Source organism: Cornus florida, unplaced genomic scaffold (genome assembly GCF_030987335.1).
Source record: "Cornus florida cultivar Cherokee Brave unplaced genomic scaffold, ASM3098733v1 CherokeeBrave_3.0.0_Hap2_Chr09, whole genome shotgun sequence".
Taxonomy (NCBI): domain Eukaryota; kingdom Viridiplantae; phylum Streptophyta; class Magnoliopsida; order Cornales; family Cornaceae; genus Cornus; species Cornus florida.
This window is the reverse complement of record NW_026775579.1, coordinates 42,735,869-42,755,653: the sequence shown is the minus strand read 5'-3', so window position 1 is coordinate 42,755,653 and position 19,785 is coordinate 42,735,869. Positions and strand designations below refer to the sequence as shown.

Below are 19,785 nucleotides of genomic sequence, written 5' to 3'. Positions count from 1 at the left end.
TCTGATCGGTTGGTCAATTATACATCAACCTTCGCAATAGCACGAATCATTGTAAAATAGGGCTATTGGTCGGGTAAGTCGAACCACTGGGACTGCGCTAGTCTAAAGCAACCTAAATGTCTAGAATCATTCTTAGAATGATAAGGGGTAATAAGGGTTTGTTTGTTTGTCACTAAACTAGAAATGTAAAGATGCATAAACTAGTAGATTGCAAGGAATGTAAAGAAGTGAGATACAAGTAGAAAAGACTAGGGAGATGAATCCATTACCTACTCTATTAACATGCTAGTATGTGGTTAACTTGGGAAACAAATTAGATATATGGCAATGATATGTAGCAATACAAAATTACTACACTATCTCCAAGAATTTCATAGAATCAAGATTTAAGCATAATCCCTCAAAGTTATACATGCTTGACTACCTAAATGAAATTGTAGCTTCACATATTCACTAAGCTAGGGACTATCAAACCCCTTAATAACTATGGTGATAGCACATGGAGCTAAGAATCAAGAATAAATCCATCAAAGGGGGACCCTAAGCTATGGACTAACAAGATTCTCAAATACATGCCAATAAAAACACTTTCACAATCTTATTTCCATTGTCACTATGGAAATAAAAGCAATACAACCATGAGAACATACACTCTAAGAGAAGATAATATATTCAACATGATCATTTATAAGAGTTTATGTTCATTACATCAAATACAAGCTCTAGACCATGAAAGTGCCATATATATACATATTTCCCAAGATTAAACCAAAACTAAGAAATGCTTACAAAGTAGGGCTTCATCACCTCCCTAGATAAAGAGTTAGTTACCCATTGCCAAGCTAGAAGAAGGAAGAAGCTCCATCTTCATGGCCATTTTCGTGCAACCTTCTTGGAGCTTGAAGAACCCCTTTTTTTTTGCTCTCTTCTCTCTCCTCTATCTTCTCAAAATGAAGCTTAATGTAAAATGTGTGGCCTCCCTTGCCTTATCTCCTCCAACAAAGCTCTCTCTCTCGTCCAAAAAAATCCCCAACTACCTCATAAAGAAGTAAGTAGAAATGAGGAAACCAATGCACAAGTGGCTGCCAAAATGAGGATTCCCGAAGGCAATTCTGCCCTAAATTCGAGTGCTCGAAATAAGGGCTCGAGCACTCGAAATTGGAGCAGAATGCTCCATTCTTGCCTTGCTCCGCCCGGACCTACTTTGGTAAAACGGCCATAACTTTGCACTCCAAACTCCGAATGATGAACCGTTTCAAGATTTGGAAAGATAATTCAGAGCTCTAAAAACTTTATGTTTTGGTGGAGATCCAATTCTCAAGGATGGTTGGTCGAAAATGAAGATCAAGGCAGAATTTCATTGCTGCCAGGCAGTTCTGCGCACCTCTGGTAACAAGCCCATAACTCTCTGCTCCGAGCTCCGAATGACAAACCGTTTGAAGATTTAGAAAGCTAATTCAGAGCTCTAAATCTTTTATGTTATGATGGAAGTCCAGTTCTTGAGTTTGCTAGGTCGAAAATGGCAACAAAAGTCAGGTTCCACTGCTGCCAAGCTTCAGCATTGGCACCCTTTTTGTTCAAAATTCCACAAGGCATCATTTTTGCATCCTTTTTGCAATTTAACCTGAAAATGTACAAAAACATGCAAATGGAGATAATCTACATAAAATAATCAATTAATGGACTTAACTAATGTAATTTAGAGCGCTTGAATATACAGTATTCGGCGCTTATCACTCTCCCTTTGATTTGTGTTCTATACATGCCTAGGAGATTCCAGGATTCTTAAACACATAAAACTAAATAATTATGCATGTTTAATTGGATTAGAACATAGGTTTTATGAAATTGGTTTATATTTGTTCTTGTTGTATGAATTAATAAATTAATGGATTTGATCTGGTTTCTTTATGAATTTTTACATGTTTTAAATGATGTAATTTCATATCTATGGATTGATGGAACTTAGAAACATACCTTAGAATCTTTAAACAATAAAGAATGAATTCGCAGTAGAAGTTTTGGGTTGAATCGCGTAAACAGTGTTCAATCCGTAGTTACAGTGCTCGAGCATTGGAAGTAAAGCTCGAGCCATAGGTGAAAAACTCGAGCCTTGGATGGAAAGCTCGAGCTATTGAAGCAAAGTTCGAGCTGTAGAAGTAAAGCTCGAGTCAAAGATGAAGAGGTCAAGCCTTAGATGTAAAGCTCGAGCTGTTGATGTAAAGCTGGAGCCATGGAAAAGAAGCTCGAGCCATAGATGGAAAACTCGAGCTTTTAGGAGGAAAGCTCGAGCCTTACCTGGAGAATTTACAAAAATAGCGTTTAAATTAACTTAATTGATTTTGAGGGGTCCTGAACATTAAATAGGGACTAGGTATGAGTTTAAATAAATAAACTTGATTATAACGATACATGCCATATAAATTCGTGAAAGAATAATGATTTAATCTTTTTAATTTGTTCTAGTAATTGAGATTAAATGTTTAACATGAAATGTATTTGGAGAATGCTTACTTAACTGTGAAATAAAATATCAGTATGTCTAAGGTTCAGTTTGTGTGGAATACATGATATAGGAATCTTAAATAAGTTATAAGTCATTCCTATTTGGTAATAGCATGATATTCTGTTATTATGTTATTCTGAATTATTTGATGTATTATTTTATTTGTTACATCAATTATTGGATTGTGTGTATGTAATACACCAGTATGGGATGGTGGCATTCTAGGGACGGATTAACTTATCAGTTAAGTCCTACCTATTTTTTTTTTGTATAAGTGAATGGATTAACTAAAATTTTAAGTCCTACTTATATTCGTGTCAGGCAACTGAACAAGTTGGATGATACATAGTGGATTAATTTATAGTGGATAGGATATATATATATATATATATATATATATATATATATATGCCATGATATGAGCTTGAGCCTCAGGATTAGTGGTTAGGGTGCGTATATTGCTAAGGATGTGTAGCTAGATATAGTGTAGTTGTGTGCCCTAGTAGGTCTAAGTACTCATACCCACTATATGTGCGTTTTGTATGTTGCTTACTATTCAGGTTGAGGCAACCCTATAGTCTAGTGAGGTTCCTTTACTGTGCATTTATATATATATCTACGAAGTACTAGTTATTGTTGGATTGACTAGAATGTATACGTGTATCGGATCTCTGCTTGGACTGTAGTAAAGTAGAATTTGTTTGTGGGCCTGACCCACCATTATTTTTCAGGTATTCTTCAGGTGTTGAGGATTGTTCGTGCTGAGTAGAGATCAGTCTACTTCACTCTTCCGAGTTTACTTAGGAGATTCATTTATGTTTCATCTTTTAGATGTAGACAGTCATTATGGTTATTTATTCAATTGTTATTTTCTAAGGGTCCACACAGTATGGATTCCAGAGTTGTATTAGAAGATTAGTTGTATTAGAATATTTTATTATTTATTGAAAATTTATTCTGAGGATTTTTTAGATTATCATTTTAGTGTTCATTTCAGCATTTTTAATTCTTATTTATCCTCTTGTATTCTGTGTTCATTTATTACTGATTTGTTTTGATATCCCCGGGCGTTCGGGTGTGGGCCTGGCCAACCCACATTCGAAAATCCGGGAGTATCACAATTGGTAACAAAGCACTCCAGGTTCAAGTGTCCTTAGGAGTGTCTTTTGTTATATGACTTCCGCGTTACGTCTCTTAAAACTTAGAGCTCATATTCAGATTCGTTGTTCTCTATTTACGATTCGTTAGGAAGAGCTGATGTCAATTATATTTTGTAGCACAGAATGGTTGGCACTAGGAAGAGGATAGGGTCCAAGGCGAAAGTGATAAAGACCCAAAGAAGTAAATGAGTACGTTATCGATTTTGTTGCCAGAAGGCAAAATTAAGGATTGAAGGTTTAGGTTCGTTTGACGCCATTTTAAAGTATAAAGCCAAGGAAGGATTTAGGTGTATGTGTTAGGCCACTGCATATCGGGGCAAACATGACTTCAGTTGTTCTTAAAAAAGGAGAAAAGTTAAAGGAGGAGCCCGAAGAGGAAATGATCCAAATGGAGGAGATTTCAAAGTATCTAAGGACTAGGGTATTAAATCTTGAACATGAATGATCGCGCAAGGGTGATCTTATGTGCTAGTATTATAACGATTGATATTAGTAAAATTAATGTTGATCAATCTAACATATAGTTAAACTTTCTTGTCATCTCTAAAAGAGATATATAAGAAGTACTCTTCAGGAGTTTGGGGATTTGATGGAGTTTTTATCAGACCAAAATGTATGATTTTGTATCACATTCAGGAGAGTGTGGGTATTATGTTGTAACATTCTAATTCACTTTAAAAAGCCAAGTTAGACAGTTTACATTCCGCGTATAGGGAGGATTAAGGTTAGGCCCTTAGTATTTGCTTAGGCAAACATATGTTGCTTTTAAGCTATGTTTAAAGGATTTGTTACGGGGTTGGATGATTATCTACAAAACTATAAAAGGAAATTGTGAAACAATCTAGTAAGGTTGATTTCAAAAGTGACTTTGTTTTCTAGATTGAACGATGTCTGAAGTAGGAGTATATTTTATGTTATTGTGTTTGTCATACGTTTTTTATTTTCGTTAACTATTCAGGATTTTGGTATGTGGTTTAGTTAGGGACACAAGTATGTGATCAGCCAACTATTGTTTTCAATAACATGGAGTAATAGCGCTATTTACGCTAGATTAGTGAGCATGTAGTATTAGGATTTGGTAGATACACATAATTCTAGACAATTTATTAGACATAGACATGCGTCATTCTAGTATATTATTTGGGATGGGATAGTTAAACCATCACTATGAGTCAAATGATCTAGTACGATTAGTTTGAAATATTTTATGCTCAGTCTGGATACGTATGGTTTTACAATGCTATGATAAGAGGGTTGATAATGTTTCTATATTCGTGAGGTTGTGGTAAATAAAGATCACTGTTATGCCATGATTTATCAGAGGTGCTGGATTTGCTGAACATCTTCTTGGAAATTCCAGAAGTTGTTACCAAGTCGGAAGGAGGATTTTATACTGATTTAGGTACCTAGTAAAATGACGCCAAGTGAGGACAGTAGACTGAATAAATCTTCATTAGTTAATTCTTAATCAAGAATTTATTCACGAGAGTGTGTCATTAGGAGGAGTTGCCGGTGTTGTACATGGAGGAGGAAACCAAGTCTCTTCATTTACATAAATAATATGGAATTTTTTTTTTTTTTTTTTAGGTCACAATTTGCAACAATTAGTTGTTGCTAGGAAATTGATGACTTATTTGGAGGATGGAGAGATTTAATATTCTTTTGAAGTTAGACAAAGATGTCGGATTAACACTAACTTGTCTTAAAGAAGTAGGGTGTGTCAAAGATAAGATGGTGAGACCAAACACTTATATAAAGAAGATGTGCATGGTATGTGTGATAACCCGATTTTTTTTTTCTAGATTTTAATTTATTATTATTATTATTAGAAGTGTGGTGGTTATTTTATATTTAGTGTATATATATATATAGTTAGTATGTAGAAGCAGCAAAGGTGGATGGGGAATAGAAATGGGTTTGGTTTGGTTTTGTATATTTATATTATATATTATATTTATATATATTGTATCTTATGGTGATGAGAGAGAAAAGAGATAAAGATGGATTGTAATGATGGTGTGGGTCCCATTGTCTTTGGCTTCATGTGGGGTTTATTTGGTGAGATTGTGTTTCTTGTGTGTGAAATGAAAAGAATTGAAAAGGGTGAGAAAGGTGATAGGAAATGGGCAGTTGGCTGAAGAGAGGTTTGTGGTCAAAATTAATTTGGGTTGTCAGGTTAACGTGGGTTTGTCTTTAGTTTTGCCTATTTATTAAGTGTAGTGTCTACATTGTGAGTATATAGAGAAAAAGAGTAAATTAGAGAAATTTAGAGAATAGGAAGAGAGCCGAGACAGAGAGTTGAGAGAGAGAGAGGACCTGAGTTTCATAGGAGGCTGGAGGCTTGAGGAGTTGGATGATCCAGCGAGGAACTCTTTTTTAGTGTAGAGTTCTCTATACCTTGAATGGCATGGGGAGGTTTTGCTTCAATGTCTTTATTAAATGTTTTCATGAAATGCATATGTATTTTGTTTATACTCACCTGTATATGTATATTCCGTGAAGCTGTTTTATTAAACCTCCATGAAATTCTTGTTATGGTTTTTCCTACTGGGACTTTTGTCTCACCACCCTCCAGTTTCAGGTACCGAAGATGGACGGGGATCGTAGATACGGGCTTAGGATGAAGAGTCGGTGTTGCAGGATTTTATTTAATTATTTGGAGAATTTTTTTGTACATTTGAGGAAATTGACCTTGTATAAAATAAGGCATTTTTTATGATCCTGGGTGTATTTTAATGTATTTAGATTTTAATAAATCGAAAATTTTATTGGAATTTCCAGGGCGTGACAGTATGTATGGAAAGGTCATAATTAGTTGAATTTTGTTGTGTTGACTTTCTTTATTGGTAAGTCTATCACAGATCAATGATGTATGGATTTAGTTGTATAGTTCATTTTTAAAGATGCTCCAATTTAAACAATGGGTATAGATATAAGCTGGTGGTACCGGACTAATGGTACTTTCCGCAGACAAATTACATAGAGGATGCAAGGACTGAGATTCACAACTCTTAGTCTCTATTTCATCCAAGTGGAAATACGATACATTATGATAGGAAGCAGATGTTTAGAGGACAGGTAGGAGGAGGGACATAGTGATTTTTTTCTTCTGATTTTTTTTCTTTAAGTCTAATATTTATTAGATAGTAGAGATGGACTATCAAAGATCACCAGATTCTTGCAGACATTTCCTATCCTGAAGTGAAAATGAAAGAGCATTTTACGGATTTAGTTGAGGGATTGCTAATTTTACACAAGGGTCAGGATTCTGGATGGGATAATGGTTGACTGATTAAATTAAGTCAGCTTGTCTATTTCGAACCGGTAGGACTCAGTTCATATAAATAGAACGGATCACGAGACAGTTTAGATGGATAGAAGTGGTGATTCACATTTTATATCAAGTTCCGTCTGGTGGAAACAATTATGGAAGTGGATGCTCTCAACAACCGATAAAATATTTAAATTTTTCTGTTAGTTGATGAGTTATCAGTTGAATTTATAGCATGTGTAATAATAACACTTGTTATTACCAAGGTAGTTCAGGAGGTTAACTTTGAATAACTGAGCTGACCTGGAGAAGGTGTTACCTTACTTAAATAGAGTTTAAGGTACTAGAGGAAGATTTAGTAGTTTCTGTAAATAGTGATATGACGGTCGGGCGACTGAGATGGAAAGTTTATAATTTTTCTCAGTGCGCTCAAACGGTTAAAAGGTACATCACGACATCAAATGTCAGTTTTGGTGAACAGGTATGGATAGGGACATGCATATGATTGCCCTAAGTATAACACCTGCTAGAAAGGTGGGAAAGTTGATCATCGGATATCATAAGAATCTTTAGCCACTTCTATAATGAATATGGAAGTAGGACCGAACAGGAATGGACGGTCGGTGGGAATTATCGACATTGATTTGGAATTTCAATTTTTCATATGGAATAAGAGTGGTGGATTGAGAAAGTTTGCTTGAGGACATTAATTGGAGTGATGTTCATTTTAGAGCTTCATAGTAGTTCTATAGTACAGTGATAGTGGTGTTATAGCATGTGGATGTCCACTATAGTGAATGTAAAGTGCTATTTCGAAGGAGCTTTATAAAGATTTTGGAGCAACAGCTTTGCTTCATATCTGTAGAAGGAGGATTTGATAGAAAGATTAAATTAGACCATAAAGGATATGTTTGTGGTGTATATCCTAGGTTTTCATGGACAATTGGAAGCATTTACTTCGCTTTTCAGTTTTGTCTGTGGTAATGTTGGCACAAGGAGGTTGGAGTGACAATGTTTGAGGTTTTGTATATTACATAGTGCCGACCTCTCATTTGTTGGTTTGAAATGGAAGCAAGGATTGTACAATCAGACCTTGACTTTATTTAAAAATATGTCGGAGAGAAATACTCTCCTTTGTAATGGACTACGCGCGGTTTGGAGGCGGCAGTGGGATGTTGTAAATAGTCGAACTTGTATACTAGAGTTTTCTATCAGGGAGTAGTTTGCTCGTTATGTCTTCCATATAGGAAGCAAGTTGATTTTTGGAGAAAGGTCAATTTTACTTATTACATACATTTAGAGGATTGTGTTTATAAATTGAGGCAGTTGTCTCTAGATTAGCGTTACTAAATCATTAACGCTGGGTACATAGGAGTTTTGTGCGTATATTCTATGGCACTTGGAGGAATATGGATCATTATCCTTGTTATATTGGGTGGATTGCATTGTTGTTAGGTACAACCTATGAGTCGTATGATTATTGTGTTTCTTAAATATAGGAATCATGTATACTACTTGATACATTGGAGTTAAGTGGAGCCATCATAATGAGGTTGTGTCTACTTAAGAACAGGAGAATGTAATTCGCTTACCGTTTTTAGAAATAATGGAAGAAAGTAAGGCCAAATTCCGAGGACGGAATTCCTTTTGTTAGGGGAGAAGAATGTAATACCCCTAATTTTAAAAGGATAGTCTCAGTATTTATTTATTTGTTTTAATTGCAATTTTTTTAATTTTTTAATTGATTATCGACTAATTTCTTATGTGTTTAATTGAATTAAGTGTTACTTGATTTATTGGCTATTTATCTAGGTGTTATTTGTATTATTTATTTATTAGATTATATGCTTAAATGATGTATTTGATTAATTGTAATTAATTGTAGATTAAATGATTAAATGTTTGATTTTATTTTATTTTATGGTTATGGTTAGTAGTAATGGGCCAACTAATTGGGTCACATAGACTACTTGGATAGGAGGTTTAATGGGTATGTATAATTACCCATGGATAGTTGTATATATATATATAGATATATGTATATACGTATAAATATAAAAGGAAAGTAATTTATTAATTAGTATTATATATTTATATAATAAGGATATACATAGATTTTATATGTATCATGTTTTAGGTTACCTTTTAGTATTATGGTAACTTTAGTATTAATAAATAATCTGATATATATATTTTATTTATTTAATAAGGATATATACATATTATATACTTAACATATTTTAAGTTACCTTTTTAATATTTTAATTTTATTATTTTTCTTTATTAAGTTGACTTGGATTGGGAAAAAGAGTAGGGTTATTATTTAGCCTATAAATATATAACTATAGATTTGTAAAAGGGGCTAGAAATACATCACGTAATATATTTTAAAGAGAGAGAGAGTTAGAGAGAGAATGAGGAAGAGGAAGGAAGGAGGAGAAAAACCTTTAGAGAAAAAGATCAAAGATGAAGAAGTTTAACTTTCGATCCGAAAGTTTAAGACAAGTTCTTCTTCTATCTCTCTCCATTTGATTTGTGTTTCTATATATGCCTAGGAGATTTCAGGACTCTTAAACACATAAAACTAAATAATTATACATGTTTAATTGGATTGGAACATAAGTTTTATGAATTTGATTCATATTTGTTCTTGTTGTATGAATTGATAAATTTATGAATTTGATCTGTTTTCTTTATGAATTTTTACATGTTTTAAATGATGTAATTTCATATATGTGGATTGATGGAATTTAGAAACATGGCTTAGAATCCTTAAACAATAAAGAATGAATTCATAGTAGAAGTTCTGGGTTGAATCATGTAAACAGTGTTCGATTCGTAGTTATAGTGCTCGAGCCTTAGAAGTAAAGCTAGAGCCATAAATGAAAAGCTCGAGCTTTGGATGCAAAGCTCGAGCTATATATTGAAGCAAAGTTCGAGCAATAGAAGTAAAGCTCGAGCCATAGATGAAAAGCTCGAGCCTTGGATGTAAAGCTCGAGCTATTGATGTAATACTCGAGATATGGAAAGGAAGCTCGAGCCATAGATGGAAAGCTCGAGCTATTAGGAGGAAAGCTCGAGCCTTATCTGGAGAATTTATGTAAACAGCATTTAAATTAACTTAATTGATTTTGAGGGGTCCTAAATATTAAATAGGGACTAGGTATGAGTTTAAATAAATAAACTTGATTATAACGATGCATGCTACATGAATTCTTGAAAGAATAATGGATTTAATCTTTTTAATTTGTACTAGCAATTTAGATTAAATGTTTAGCATGAAATGTATTTAGAGAATGCTTACTCGACTGTGAAATAAAATATCAGCATGTTTAAGGTTCAGTTTGTGTGGGATACATGATATAGGAAGCTTAAATAAGTTATAAATCATTCCTATTTGGTAATAGCATGATATTCTGTTATTATGTTATTCTGGATTATTTGATGTATTATTTTATTTGTTACATCAATTATTGGATTGTGTGGATTTAATGCACCAGTATGGGATGGTGGCATTCTAAGGACGGATTAACTTATCAGTTAAGTCCTATCTATTTTTTTTTATATAAGTAAACGGATTAACTAAAATGTTAAGTCCTACTTATATTCATTTCAAGTCAACTGAACAAGTTGGATGATACATAGTGGATTAATTTATAGTGGATAGAATATTATATATATATATATATAGATATAGATATATGCCATGATATGAGTTTAAGCCTTAGGATCAGTGGTTAGGGTGCGTATATTGTTAGAGATGTGTAGTTAGATATAGTGTAGTTGTGTGCCCTAATAGGTCTAGGTACTCATGCCCACTATATGTGCGTTTTGCATGTTGTCTACTATTTAGGTTGAGGCAACCCTATAGTCTAGTGAGGTTCCTTTAGTGTGTGTGTGTGTGTGTGTGTGTGTGTGTGTGTGTGTGTATATATATATATATATATATATATATATATATATATATATATAGACTACTAGTTATTGTTGGATTAACTAGGATGTATACGTGTATCAGATCTCTGCTTGGACTGTAGTAGAGTAGGACTTGTTTGTGGGTCTGACCCACCATTATTTTTCAAGCGTTCTTCAGGTGCTGAGGATTGTTCGTGCTGAGCAAGGATCATTTTACTTCACTCTTCCGAGTCTACTTAGGAGATTCATTTATGTTTCATCTTTTAGTTGTAGACAGTCATTATGGTTACTTATTTAATTGTTATTTTCTAGGGGTCCACACAATATAGATTCCCGAGTTGTATTGGAAGATTGGTTGTATCATAATATTTTATTATTTAATAAAAATTTATTCTGAGGATTTGTTAGATTATTATTTTAGTGTTCATTTCAGCATCTCTATTTATTCTTATTTATCCTCTTATATTTTGTGTTCGTTTATTGCTGATTTGTTTTAATATCCCCTAACGTTCGGGCGTGGGCCTGGCCAACTTGCGTGGGCTTGGCCAACCTGTATTCGGAAATCCGAGGGTATCACACTTTGTCTTTTATAGTGGAGCAATCTTCTGTGCCTATTCCATTTACTACAGATTTAATTCCAACTTCAGCGATTCCATTCAGAGCTCCTAGTCCCACCCCTTCAGTTATTCCTCGTTTGTAGCCTCTTGCTTCAACTTTTAATCCACTTTATGAGCCTACTCAACTTAGAAGATCTTCTAGAACTTGGAGGTCCGCTATACCTGATGACTTTGAGGTGTATGTTAGTGAGGTTGACATTGGCGAGCATGAGGATCCAACTTTATTTTATGAAGCCATGGAGAGTTATGAATCTTTTAGTTGAATAAATGCTATGAAAGATGAAATGCATTATATGGATGTTAATAGGGTCTGGGAGCTTGCTGGTTTACCTATAGATCGTAATGTGGTGGAGTGCAAATGGGACTTTAAGACCAAGAGGGATTCACTTGGAAATGTTGATAGATATAAAGCTAGATTGGTGGCTAAAGGTTTCAAGTAGAAGCCAGGTGTTGATTTCTCTGAGACTTTCTCTCCTATTTCATCAAAGAACTCTTTGAGAGTCATTCTTGCTATTGTTGCACATTATGATCTTGAGTTGCATCAGATGGATGTGAAGACATCATTCCTTAATGGAGACCTTGAGGAAGAGATATACATGTCTTAACCTGAAGGTTTTGTGGTTAAGGGACATGAACATCAAATGTGTAAATTAAAGAAATCAATTTATGGGCTTAAACAAGTTTCACGACAGTGGTATTTGAAATTTGATGAAGTGATTACTAGCCATGGGTTTAAGAAGAATGTTGGAGACAAATGCATATATCTCAAGGTTCGTGGGAGTCGTTTTATTATTCTTGTCTTATATGTTGATGATATCTTACTAGCTAGCAATGACATTCATGCGATACATGATACGAAGAATTTTTTATCAAGTCATTTTGATATGAAGGATATGGGCAATGTTGAGTTTGTCCTGGGTATTAGGATCTATAGAGATCGCACGACAAACACACTTATTTTATCTCAAAAGGCAAATATTAATAAAATTTTAAAAACTTTTAGGATGGAAAATTGTACACATGGTGAGGTTCCAGTTGTAAAAGGGGATATTTTTTCAGAGGAACAATGTCTTAGGAATGAGATTGAGATAAGTAAAATTGATGTCACCACATAGGCGTCTGTAATTGGAAGTCTGATGTATGCTATAACGTGCATTAGACCAGATATTAGTTATGTGGTTAAGATGCTTGGAAGATTTAAGCAAAATCCAGACATTGCTCATTGGAGGGCGATAAAGAAAGTTTTGAGGTATCTTTAGAGAACAAAAAAGTTTATCTTGGTATACAGGAAATCAGATCGTTTGGAAATAATTGGTTATTCTGATTCGGACTATAAAGGTTGTTCGAGTAGTAGAAAATCCACTTCTGAATATATTTTTATGTTGGCTCACGGAGCTATGTTGTGGAAAAGTTATAAGCAATCCATTATCGCAGATTCAACTATGTATGTAGAGTTGATCAATTGTTCTGAAGCGACCAAACATGCCGTGTGGTTGAAATATTTTATTGCGGTTTTAAAGGTTGTGGACTCCATACACAAGCCTTTAATACTTTTCTGTGATAATGAAGTTGTCACAAAATATGTGATAAATGAAAAATTGACCAAACATAATATGCACATAGATGCAAAGTACCTTTACGTGTGCGAGAAGGTTAAGTAAGGTATTATTGAGGTTCCCCATATAGATACAGCAAGGATGATTGCAGATCCTTTCACTAAAGGTCTTCAGCCAAAAATATTTAAAGAGCACGTGATTCGGATAGTATTCAAGAGTCATTGTGTTATGATGTCTGATTTATTTATTACATCATGTTACATTGCAGTTGTTTTCTTTCAGTTTATTTACACCTTATGGTGACAGTTATTTGCATGAAAATAAAGTTATGATGCATCATTATTATTATTACATTGTTGTATATGATATGTGCATGTGTTATTCTTGTTGCTTATGAGTGGTATTTCACTTATGAAGTTGTTTGGGTTAGATGTGAAATTGGTACCACATTCGTAAATCCAAACATGATTACTAAAGTTTGCTTGTGGGAGTGTTCACTACAAGAAAAAAGGGCTTCTACTAGGGGGGCTTCTACGAGGGGCCAAAAACGCTGTAGAAACGTATTCACGGCACATTCTAGGCCATCGTGTATGAGGGTTCCGTAAATACTCAATTTTTTCTACGGCGAAATATAACCGCCATAGAACGTTTTCTACAGTGAATTGTAACTACCGTAGAAAACTTTTTTACGGCAAAATATAATTGCCGTAGAAAACTTTTCTACAGGGAAATATAACTGTCGTAGAAACGTTTTCTATGGCGAATTGTAACTGCCGTAGAAACGTTTTTCACTACGAATTGTAACTGCCGTAGAAAACTTTTCCATAGCAAAATATAACTGCCGTAGAAATGTTTTCTACGGGGAATTGTAACTACTCGTAAATAATATTTACGGGGGTTTCAAGCTCCCCGTAGATAACATAATTTTTTTTAAAAAAAGTTTTCTACGGCGAATTGTAACTACCCGTAAATAATATTTACAGGGGTTTCAAGCTCCCCGTAGATAACATAATTTTTTTAAAAAAAAAAATTATAAAATATTACCCTTAAATGCTACCTAATCATTCACACAACCTGCAATGGGTATTAATTAAATATATATATATATATATATATATATATATATATATATATATAACATTACCCTTAAATGCTACCTAATCATTCACACAACCTGCAATTGGTATCAATTTTCAACTATCATTTAATTCAAAAATATATCAACACATTCATAGTTTCAATTCTATATGTTAATGTCAATAACCATAACCAAAAAAATATCTTGAAATACCACATTAAACATATCAAAAGACTTAAAATATTTTTACAATTCAAGAATTCATGATTGATCAATGTGCCAAAATAGGAAGTAAATTCATTTGCAAAAAAAAAATAAATAAATAATCAATTTCTTAACAATTAAGTTTCAATCTACACTTTTCAAAAACACCACCTCATTTTCCACAGTACAAAATCCAAGCAAGTAGGTGCTCCCATTGATTCAGTAGCCAAAACTCGAATAGCAGGGTTGATAAACTTGGCAGCCAATGTAACCCCAGATATCAAACCTCCACCTAAATTTTTTTTACCAAAAAAAAATGAAAAGCTCATCAAATTAGTAATAAAGATGATGTAGGAATAGAAAAGATGAATTAATACTTAGAAGTCATTAAACAAACCACATAGGAACTATTATAGTGTTTATTTGCGGCGCTTGCTCCAACTACTCCAATGATATGGTACCCTAAACTAAACCCTTAATTAATTAATATATATATATACTACTATATATATATATATATATATGCTTCCCAACCAAATTTTGTTTCACCCACTTACCAGAACCATCTCTTGCTGGGCTGAAACACACAAGCAGGAACTCATTCGTATCACACCGAAACGTTGACTTTTCAAAGTGATCCACCAGTGCCTCCTTCCCCTGCCAATTAACCATTTTAATTAATCATATCAAACCCAAAACTTATTACTATATATTGTGTGTGTACATATATTTACGTTGATATATGCACACGCTCTCACTTCAAAATCATTTTTATTTATCCACTAGGGTACTCGCCTCTTAATAAAATGAATTTATAGCCCTCTTTTTATTTTGTTATATATATAACTCACTGCCCTAATCTGTCTTTTAAAACTGATTTTTATTAAGAGGAATCATTGTAGTTATTAGACCATTTTTTAACTCGTTATAATGTAAACTTCATCTGAAACCAAGCAAGCACGCCAAAGTTTATTTATTTCCCTTTTTTCTACAACAGCTAGCACTTTTTTTTGAATAAAAATGAAAATTACAAGAGCTGCATAAAGATCTGTGACTTTTTCAAATTCTTTAACAGGAATTATCCCAAGGACACAACTTAAGTATACCCTTTATTTTAACCAAATAGTGCACCATCCTAAGAACACAAAAGACTACATAAACAAGAACACATACAGCAGTATCTAATTTGCATCTTGAGGTGAAGCAATCCTCCTAATTCACCCCAAACCTCTTTTTTAGTTCCAAGACGAAGTCATAAACCTTGTTGGGGTCACAAAGAGAACTAGACACACTAAATAATGAACGAGTAGGTCTTTGAGAATTCCCTTAAAGGGACCCCCTTCTCTGTAGTCTTTTTATAGGTCTGAGTAAGAATAATGAACTAGTAGGTCTTTGAGAATTCCCTCTTTATTTGAAATTAATATCATTATTCGTTGCTATGGCTCTCTACATGACAAAAGTATTTTGGAATCTCTTTTTTCCTTTTAATGAGTAGCTGGGATGATGCTAGCATAAATTCCTTGTATCTTATGTGGTCTTATCACATGAACCTATGCAAAGTATCCAATTAGGAAAGAGTCAATGCATAAAGATGTTTATCTTCTTAAAAAATCTTGATCGCGGAAAATAAATTTAAAACCTATATATTTTTATGTTGCAAGAAAATGTGTTATTCATCTTACCAAACCTAGCCATATTTAAAGTTGTTTAATGCCTTATTCAATTACAAGTTTTCCTTTTCCAAAAGTGATAAACATGATATTCTGGTTTACTAACTTCATATAAGAAAGCCAAACTGCATTTCTTTAGCATAAGTGACAAGAAAAGCAAGCAAAGGTGGTGGTGGTGGTGGTGGTGGTTGTGAATATATAGAGAGATTTTGGCTTTATAGCATGATTAAATTGAATTTTATCTCAGTCTATATGCTGTTTTATTTAATGATTCAATAAATTAAAATGCGATCAATGAAAACCATACTCCATCCACAACAATTTCCCGACCTCCATTTATGCAAAATAATTAAAAAATATATAAACAATGAAGAAGTCCATGATGCAAGTAATGCAGTATCACATTTCTATGCAATGGACTGAATTTTCAGAAAATCCAAGATTAGGTAATTTGGGATGCAACATAGCCTTAGGAAATGAGCCCTGAGAAATCTAAGGTGAAATTCCTGAAATTATTCTTTGTCGTCTTCTTATTTTAGTTTATTTGTTATGTTTTTTAAAGTTAAAAGAAAGCTACTTTGGTAGGCCAGTCCTTCCTTTCATCAAGACTTCACCCAAACAACCAAAAGCCACAAAAAATAACCAAGTTATCATTCATAGTTCCTGTAAAAGAATACTTGTGGCTGTCAGCAATCTCAGAAGATAACATGAAAGATATCAAATCTATTATTCATAAGCACACAACAAGACGAAGGATTTGTAACTTGAAGGTGGATTGCAAAGCGAGAGAGAGAGAAAGAGGCGAAAAATAAAGAAAAAAGAAAAGGCAAATACCTTAAGATGAACAACTTCACCATCCTAAATTACCAAAACCTTTTTTGTGTGTTCAACTATAGCATTAGCATCGCTGGATAAGAAGAATTCTCTGGGTTGCCCATTCTTTGAAAGGAATTTGTCATCATGAAATGATGCTTCATTGTTCACATCATCTGTTAATTCCTGAAACGACGACAAATCAACAAAGAAAAGAGCACAATCTTGTGTTCATCAAGAGCAGCGCAATTATTAATAGTCCACTCATGCTTACACAAAAGAATTCAATGACAGCACAGAACAGTAGTTAAGAAAGATCATGTGCAATATTTAAATAATAATAGCTGAATCAGAATGAATACAAAAGTTCCAATATGTGCATGGAGTAGAAAACTTCAACTAAATGATGCCTACGCTGGTAGCATATCCTTTTTCACCTTGCAATGAACCAAAATAAGCCACATGCAATGCAATACTACATCGTGGTGTTGATTTTTCAAGAAGCTGTGGTGTTGTGAATTGTGATTGTGACAATCTATGAAATATGGATACAGATACAACAAATTCTTAAATTATAGATACAGATTTGCAAGGACAGGACAATATATATATATATATATATATATAAACGTAGATATGTATAAAAATCAATATATATGCATCTATGAAATTTTTTAAATAATATTTGTTTATGTTATATGTATTGTTATTAGCATATCTTTTCTTTTTTTTTTTTCACAAGTATTGTTGTTAACATTTATTTATAAAATATTATAATTAACAAACAAAACAAGAGTTGAGAGTTATATTGTATGGATAAATTAAGTTCTATTTTCGAATAAATGTTAAACTTTTCTTAACAATTATACTATGATATTATTCTTTGAAAAGTTACATTCTAATTCTCAAAACTTGCTAAATATGTATCTGAGAAGTATCGGTACGTGGTTGAAATTTTAAAATATATTTCAAAATTATAATACGTATAGGAATCGAACACTCATCCATGAGTATCTGAGAAATATTGGTGTCCGACACAACATGGGTACGTCACTCTTGTAGAAGTATAGGTGCTTCCTAGGTGGCAGTTGGTGGTGCACCATCTACTTGCTTAAAAATAAAAATTTCCTAAAATTCCATATAAAAATCGAATAAACGACCATAAAAAATGCTATGCAAATTAAAAACTTTCCATCAACTTTTAGGATCAAGAGAGAAGGGGAACAGATGAAAAAGAAGAATTAAAAGCAAGTAGAAAAAAGCTTCTGACAAAGATGCAATTTGGCATAAATAAAATTTGCAAGTGCACTCAACTAAATAAAAAATGGAAATGTACAGTAACAGAAGGCTGCAAAGTGCAAACATGTATTAAATTATAAAAACATAACAGAATCAAGCCCTAAACAAATGTAATTCAAGTAGTCAAACATAAGCCCAAGAATTCCAAGCTAAATATCATATTAATAAATGGGCATTCGAAAATAAAGAAGATATATGAATAAGTGACTAAAAAAATTAATTTGAGCTTTCTTAATCTTGAAGCCTACTACAGAAGACCTAATGCCTTTGTGAGTGCCTATTATAGGGCTTCACCTATCATGGAATAGGATACTGTAGCAAAGCCTTGACTACCATGGGGCTTCTTTGGATCCAACAAACCTAGTCACGCCTTAAAAAAATGCCCCATAGGACTTGTACAACAAAACCTATCTCAGGCCAGTGAAATCCCATTATGTGAAGTATCAAGAGAAAAAGGAACCTACTGATCATTAGTTTTGAAAATGGAGAATCTGTGTTATGTTCAAGGGCCTAAAGGATTAAAAAAAAATAACTAGAAAAATCTACACAAACATGGGGATATAAATGGTGATGGCATAGTTTTTTTTGTTTTCAAGAAATGCCGCCAATTCTAATTGGTGCACCATTCTAGTTTTCACAAAGTGATGTCAGGAGGGCTGAGATTCAACAATACAAATAAATTAATAAAAGTTCCATTGAGAAAGATAGCTATAAATATTTTTAAGTTCAAACAAAAGAAAACAATGTATGGGTATATATCAAAACATAGTCTCAAGCTTCATAGAATTTTCAATATGCCAACAAGATATATACATCATTTTAGTTTAAATTTCACAGCCCCATTTCAGTTCAAAAGCATAGTCACAGAGATGAATTTATATCAAAATCATCTCACAGTTTTTATGAATTCAAGTACAGTCCAGAATTTTTGATACAACACAAGGCCATATATATATAATCTGAAATTTAAAGGCCCAAGAAGTTGCAATTCAATTCAATTCAATTTAGAATTTTCAATTCAATTCATCGTCAACCTCAATTTCAAAAATCAGGGACAAGCCCTTCACAGAATTTTTTTTTTAGTCCATTCTCCATTACCATAGCCCTTCCTCCTTTTTCACATCACAGACTTATACATTCACAGCCCTAATAAACACAACCACAAATATATGTAGGAAATTCTAAATTCCCATTCCAAAATCAAAGTCCAAAAGTCAAATTTCAGGTTGAAGAGAGCTTACCCGAGAGAAAAATGAGAAAAACGAGAGAGAGAGACTCGGCCTGAAATTTTTGGCTGGAGAAGACGACCGGAACTGGAAATGTGGTGGCCGGTGGCGAGATGTGGTTTCTCCTTGACCGAGAATCGGCCAAAGAAAGCGAGATCGAGAAGAGAGGAGAGAGCAGCAGCGGCGGCCAAGAGGTTCGGCTGGAGAAGCTTGCGGCAGTGGGGTTCGAACAGAGAGCGAGGGCTTGGTGATGGTGTAAGGATGTGGGTTGATGGTGGTGATGCCTCGGCGTGAGACACAGAGATAGAGATAGAGATAGAGAGAGAGGCTAGGGTTTTTTCAGAAAGAGAAGTGACTTTATTGCACCAGCGGGAATAAGACCCGCCAAATGATAAGTGAAAATTTCACGGCTCACCAAATGATAAGTGAAAATATTTCACTTTTTACCATGATTTCAGTTACATTTTTCA

The 19,785-nt window shown here is 33.7% G+C and overlaps 1 long non-coding RNA gene across 1 annotated transcript; it reads right to left on the bottom strand.

Moving 5' to 3' along the window:
- Positions 1-14,307: 14,307 nt before the first annotated feature.
- LOC132273262 (uncharacterized) lies at positions 14,308-19,566 on the bottom strand. The gene is made up of 4 exons (XR_009470066.1): positions 19,331-19,566; positions 16,812-16,976; positions 14,865-14,964; positions 14,308-14,599 (listed from the first exon to the last, which is right to left on the bottom strand). It is a non-coding gene; the product is annotated as an uncharacterized LOC132273262 (long non-coding RNA).
- Positions 19,567-19,785: the final 219 nt, after the last annotated feature.